The sequence below is a fragment of the Oncorhynchus keta genome, chromosome 10, assembly GCF_023373465.1.
Source record: "Oncorhynchus keta strain PuntledgeMale-10-30-2019 chromosome 10, Oket_V2, whole genome shotgun sequence".
Taxonomy (NCBI): Eukaryota; Metazoa; Chordata; class Actinopteri; order Salmoniformes; family Salmonidae; genus Oncorhynchus; species Oncorhynchus keta.
Genome location: NC_068430.1, coordinates 74,260,899 through 74,268,398, shown reverse-complemented (window position 1 = coordinate 74,268,398; position 7,500 = coordinate 74,260,899). Strand labels below are relative to the sequence as shown.

At 50.4% G+C, this 7,500-nt stretch overlaps 1 pseudogene; it reads left to right on the top strand.

Annotated features, from left to right (window-relative positions):
• LOC118365685 (microtubule-associated serine/threonine-protein kinase 1-like) overlaps nt 1-7,500 on the top strand; it is a 47,532-nt pseudogene that overhangs the window by 1,794 nt on the left and 38,238 nt on the right.

Genomic DNA, 7,500 nt, shown 5'->3' with positions numbered 1-7,500 from the left:
CCCTCTCTCTCTCTCTCTCTCTCTTCTTTCTCTCTTCCTCTCTCTCTCTCTCCCACCCTACCCCTCTCTCTCTCTCTCTCCTCACCCTATCCCCTCTCTCTCTCCACCCCTCTCCCACCCTACCCCTCTCTCTCTCTCTCTCCCACCCTACCCCTCCTACTCTCTCTCTCTCTCTCTCTCTCTCTTCCTCTCTCTCTCTCTCTCCCACCCTACCCCTCTCTCTCTGTCTCTCTCACCCTACCCCCTCTCTCTCTCTCTCTCTCTCTCTCCCACCCTACCCTCTCTCTCTCTCTCTCTCTCTCTCTCTCTCTCTCTCTCTCTCTCTCTCTCTCTCTCTCTCTGTCTCTCTCCCACCCTACCCCTCTCTCTCTGTCTCTCTCTCACCCTATCCTTCTCTCTCTCTCTCCCACCCTACCCCTCTCTCTCTGTCTCTCTCCCACCCTACCCCTCTCTCTCTCTCTCCCTCCCACCCTCCCCCTCTCTCTCTCTCTCTCCTCCCACCCTACCCCTCTCTCTCTGTCTCTCTCCCACCCTCCCACCCTTCTCTCTCTGTCTCTCTCCCACCCTACCCCTCTCTCTCTGTCTCTCTCCCACCCTACCCCTCTCTCTCTCCCACCCTACCCCCTCTCTCTCTCTCTCTCTCTCTCTCTCTCTCTCTCTCTCCCTCCCACCCTACTCCTCAATCGCTCTCTCTTCTGCAGGGCGGACGGTCGAAGATGGTCCCTGGCCTCTCTCCCCTCCTCTGGATATGGCACCAACACACCCAGCTCAACGGTAACTACAACTGACCCATTTTTACACAGATGGTAAAATGTGTAAGAACATGTAAGAACAACAATCTCTAATGACAAGTTTTCCTTATTATCATTTATTGTCTTACCTATTTATGGTGTTTTATCTGTGTCAGAAACGGACAAAAGGAAACTCAAATAAAAATACTAAAATCATTGTAATAATTCCTCCATTTGAACACCACACTCTAGAGGTCCTTTCATATTACCAACATGATATGATCTAGCAGCATGGAGCTGTTTGGCCTTATTATCAGAGTTACTGTTCGTTTCCTCAAGGCAGTTCCATTGCTTCATGCCTTGGTCCCTGATTTGAGTAGACTTGACAGTTGAAAGCAGGACAGAGGAAAAACGATCCAGTCTTTTTCTTCATAATAACCACCATATAACTGTTAAAGGGGCAATCTGCAGTTCAACCCATAATCGTTGGAAGTAGTAATTGCAGATTGCTCCTTTAAGTCATGAGACATCTGATAGGGCGAAACCTGTTTTTTATTCTAGCTCTCATTCATGCAAATTACATTAGTGAAACTTGACATTCCATGCATGAATATGTATTTATACGCTAGACTGTATTTCCATATATTAAATGTTTCCCTGCTTGGTATGCAAGATGCCATTAGGAAACTCATGTTCTGTGGAGTTGATGTTCTACTTGTTTTGTTCTGCTTTTAAAATGATTACACGGCACACTAGCAGCCTTCTGGTGCCATGTGCAGACACACACACTGGCAGACACACACACTGGCAGACACACACACTGGCAGACACACACACTGGCAGACACACACACACACATACATTTACAGACAGACACACACACACACACACACACACACACACACACACACACACACACACACACACACACACACACACACTGGCAGACAAACACACACACATTTACAGACACACACACACACATTTACAGACAGACACACACACACACACACACACTGGCAGACACACACACACACACACACATTTACAGACACACAACACACACACACACACACACACACACACACACACACACACACACACACACACACACACACACACACACACACACACACACACACACACACAGACACACACAGACAGACACACACATCACTGACAGACACACAATCACTGACAGACACACACACTGACAGACACACACACACACACACTGACACACACACACATACACACACACACACACACACACACACACACACACACACACACACACACACACACACACACACACACACACACACACAGACAGACACACACACAGACACACACTGACACACACACTGACAGACACTGACACACACACACACACACACATTTACAGACACACACAACACACACACACACACACTGACACACACACACAGACACACACACACACACACACACACACACACACACACACACAGACACACACACACACACAGACACACAGACAGACAGACAGACACACACATCACTGACAGACACACACACACTGACAGACACACACACACAGACACACACACACACACACACACACACACACACACACACACACACACACACACACACACACACACACACACACACACACACACACACACAGACACACAGACACACAGACAGACACACAATCACTGACAGACACTGACACACACACACACACACACACACACACACACAGACACACAGACAGACACACAATCACTGACAGACACACAATCACTGACAGACACACACTGACAGACATACACACTGACACACACTGACAGACATACACACTGACACACACTGACAGACACACACATTGACAGACACACACACTACCCCCCCCACCCCTCCCACACACGTACCAAAGCCTTTCCCTCTATAATTTGTGCTGTAAATCTCAGCTGAATAGTTAAAAGGTACCTTCCCGCTGGTGAACATGGATCTATCCCATAATACCGCCCATGGAGAACAGAACTAAAAATAAACCAGCGGCTCAGATCAGATCGCTTGCTAAGATGTACATTCAGTACCTGATTTATCACTGTGGCTGATGACTTGGCTCAAAGAGAACATGTGTGTGTGTGTGTGTGTGTGTGTGTGTGTGTGTGTGTGTGTGTGTGTGTGTGTGTGTGTGTGTGTGTGTGTGTGTGTGTGTGTGTGTGTGTGTGTGTGTGTGTGTGTGTGTGTGTGTGTGTGTGTGTGTGTGTGTGTGAGATAATAAAGTAGAAACAGAAAGCCAACCAGTCTTAAAAACATGTTATCTCATCCTCTATCCATTGCTATCATTCAGTTAGCTAAACTGAGGGATGGAGTGAGGGATGGAGTGAGGGATGGAGTGAGGGATGGAGTGAGGGATGGGGGATACAGACAGAGATAGAAAGAGAATACAGAACGAGTCAATGAAGAGTGAAATGTGTGTAAGAGAGAGAGGGGGGAGATACAAAAAAGAGGAAAATAACGAGAACACACCCACAAACACCCCCCACACACACACCCACAAACATCCACACACACCCACACAAACACACCCACACAAACACACACAAAACACCCCCACACACACACCACAAACACCTCCACACACACCCACAAACACCCCCCCCACACACACCCACAAACACCCCCCACACCCACACCCACAAACACCTGTCCCACACACAACAAACACACCCACACACATCCACAAACACCCCCCCACACACATCCACAAACACCCCCCACACACCCACACAACACACCCCACAAACACACCCCCCACCCACACACCCACAAACACCCCCACACACACACACCCACACACACCCCCACACACACACCCACAAACACCCCTCCACACACACCCACAAACACCCCCACAAACACACCCACAAACAACACACACCCACAAACACCCACACACACACCCACAAACACCCCTCCCACACACACACACACACAAACACACCCCCACACACACACACACACACCCCCACACACACCCACAAACACCCACACTCACACCCACAAACACCCCACACACCCACACACCCCCCACACACACCCACAAACACCCCCCACACACACACCCACAAACACACCCCCACACACACCACACAAACACACCCACACACACCCACAAACACACCCCCACAAACACCCCCCCACACACACCCACAAACACCCCCACAACACACACCCACAAACACACACACACACCACACACACACCCCACACACACACCCACAAACACCCCCCACACACCCACAAACACCCACACTCACACCCACAAACACCCCACACACCACAAACACACCCACACCACACACACACCCACAAACACCCTCCCACACACACACACACACACACAACACACCACACACACCACGAACACACCCCCACACACCCACAAACACCCACACCACACCCACAACACACACACACACCACAAACCCCCACACACACCCACACACACACCCACAACCCTCCCACACACACACCCACCACCCCCCCACACCCACACCCACACACACCCACCACACACACACACACCCACACACACACACACACACACCCCACACACACACCCACAAACACCCCCCACACACCCACAAGCACCCACACACACCCACAAACTCCACCCACACACCCACAAACACCTCCACACACACCCACAAACACCCCCCCACACACACCCACAAACACACCCCCACACACACCCACAACACACCCCCCCACACACACCCACAAACACCCCCACACACCACACACAAACACCCCACACAAACACACCCCACACCCTCCCCACACACACACACAAACACCCCCCACACACACCCACACACACCCACACACATCCACAAACACCCACACAAACAAACACCCCCCCCACACACCCACAAACACCCCCACACACACCCACACACCCACACACACACCCACACACACACACACACACACACACACACACACACAAACACACACCCCACAAACACCCACACAACACCCCCCACAAACCTACTCCCCACCCCACCACCCACAAACACCCACCCACACCCACACACACCCACACACCACAAGGACACACACACACACACACACACACAAACACACACACACACACACACACACACACACACACAAACACACACACACTAAACATTGAGGACAGTTTTGCACTGTTGACAGGACAAACTCTCCTCCCCTGTCCCCCCACCTGTCTCACACACCCTCAAACCCCCTCCACTCTCCACCCCTTCCACACTCCCCCAAACCTCTCTTCTCTCCCACACTCTTCTCTCAAACACCCCCCACTCTCCCCACTCCTCTCCAAACTCCCCCCACACATGCTCTTCACCCTCTCCCCACCCACTCACACACCTCCCACCCACAAACACCCCCTCACCCTCCCCAAACACTCCCCCACTCACCTACTCACCCACCCACCCATCACACGCTCCCCCCACCTCACACACACACACCACACACACACACACACACACACACACACACACACACACACACACACACACACACACACCACCATTAAGTGCAGTTTTGCAGTGCTGTTGAAAGGAGGTTCTCTCCTCCCCTGTCCCCCTCACCTGTCTCTTCTTCACCTCTCTCTCCCCTCTCCTCTCTCCACCTCCTTCCTTCTCCTCTCTCCACCTCCTTCTTTCTCCCCCTCTCCTCTCTTCTCTCCCCCTCTCCTCTCTCTCTTTCTCTCCCCTCTCCTCTCTTCTCTTCCTCTCTCCCCTCTCCTCTCCTGTCTCCACCTTCCTCTCTTCTCTCCCAGTCCTCTCTTCCTCCTGTACAGACGTCAGTTTTCAGACCTCCCCAGGCTCTTACATGGACCATTACTTGCTTGATTAGCTACTGCAGGGTCCACATACACAGAGGAGATGAAAGGAGGGGATGAGGACAAAGCAGATGAAAGGAGGGGATGAGGACAGAGCAGATGAAAGGAAGGCAGAGGAGATGAAAGAAGGGGATGAGGACAAAGCAGATGAAAGGAGGGGATGAGGACAGAGGAGATGAAAGGAGGGGATGAGGACAGAGGAGATGAAAGGAGGGGATGAGGACAAATCAGATGAAAGGAGGGGATGAGGACAGAGCAGATGAAAGGAGGGGATGAGGACAGAGGAGGTGAAAGGAGGGGATGAGGACAGAGCAGATGAAAGGAGGGGATGAGGACAGAGGGGATGAGGACAGAGGAGATGAAAGGATGGCAGAGGAGATGAAAGGAGGGGAGAGGAGATGAAAGGAGTGGATGAGGACAGAGGAGATGAAAGGAGGGGATGAGGACAGAGCAGATGAAAGGAGGGGATGAGGACAGAGCCGATGAAAGGAGTGGATGAGGACAGAGGAGATGAAAGGAGGGGATGAGAACAGATGAGATGAAAGGAGGGGAGAGGAGATGAAAGGAGGGGATGAGGGGAGAGGAGATGAAAGGAGTGGATGAGGACAGAGGAGATGAAAGGAGGGGATGAGGACAGAGGAGATGAAAGGAGGGGATGAGGACAGAGCAGATGAAAGGAGTGGATGAGGACAGAGGAGATGAAAGGAGGGGATGAGGACAGAGGAGATGAAAGGAGGGGATGAAAGGAGGAGATGAAAGGAGGGGATGAGGACAGAGGAGATCAAGGAGGGGATGAGGACAGAGGAGATGAAAGGAGGGGATGAGAACAGAGGAGATGAAAGGAGGGCAGAGGAGATGAAAGGAGGGGATGAGGGGAGAGGAGATGAAACGAGGGGATGAGGACAGAGGATATTAAAGGAGAGCAGAGGAGATGAAAGGAAGGCAGAGGAGATGAAAGGAGGGGATGAGGACAGAGGAGATGAAAGGAGGGGATGAGAACAGAGGAGATGAAAGGAGGGGAGAGGAGATGAAAGGAGGAGATGAGAGGAGGACAGAGGAGATGAAAGGAGGGCAGGAGGACAGAGAGAGACACATTTAGACCCAACCAAATCATGAGAAAACAAAACAATAATTACGTGACACATTGGAAAGAATTTACAAAAAAAACTAGAACAAACTAGAAGCCATCACAGCAGCAACATTTGTGACCTGTTGCCACCAGAAAAGGGCAACCAGTGAAGATCAAACACCATTGTAAATACAACCCATATTTCTGTTTATTTATTTTCCCTTTTGTACTTGAACTATTTGCACATCATTACAACACTGTATATAAACATAAAATGACATTTGAAATGTATTTTGGAACTTTTGTTAGTGTAATGTTTACTGTACGTTTTTTATTGTTTATTTCACTTGCTTTGGCAATGTTATCATGTGTTTCCCATGACAACAAAGCCCCTTAAATTAAATTGAATTGAGAGAGAGGAAAAGGAAGAGAGAGAGAGGGGGTGGGGAGAGGAGGGAGAGAGAGAGATGGAGAGAGAGGAAAAGGAAGAGAGAGAGGGGGGGGGGGGGAGAGAGAGAGAGGGGAGAGAGAGAGATGGAGAGAGAGGAAGTAAGACAGAGTTAATGGAGTAAGAGAGAGAGAAAGAGAACCACAACAGGGGAGGACATAAAATACTTTCCCTCTATCCTGCTATCTCTCCTTCCTTGTATCCCTCTATCCTGCTATCTCTCCTTCCTTATATCCCTCTATCCTGCTATCTCTCATTCCTTATATCCCTCTATCCTGCTCTCTCCTTCCTTGTATCCCTCTATCCTGCTATCTCTCCTTCCTTATATCCCTCTATGCTGCTATCTCTCCTTCCTTGTATCCCT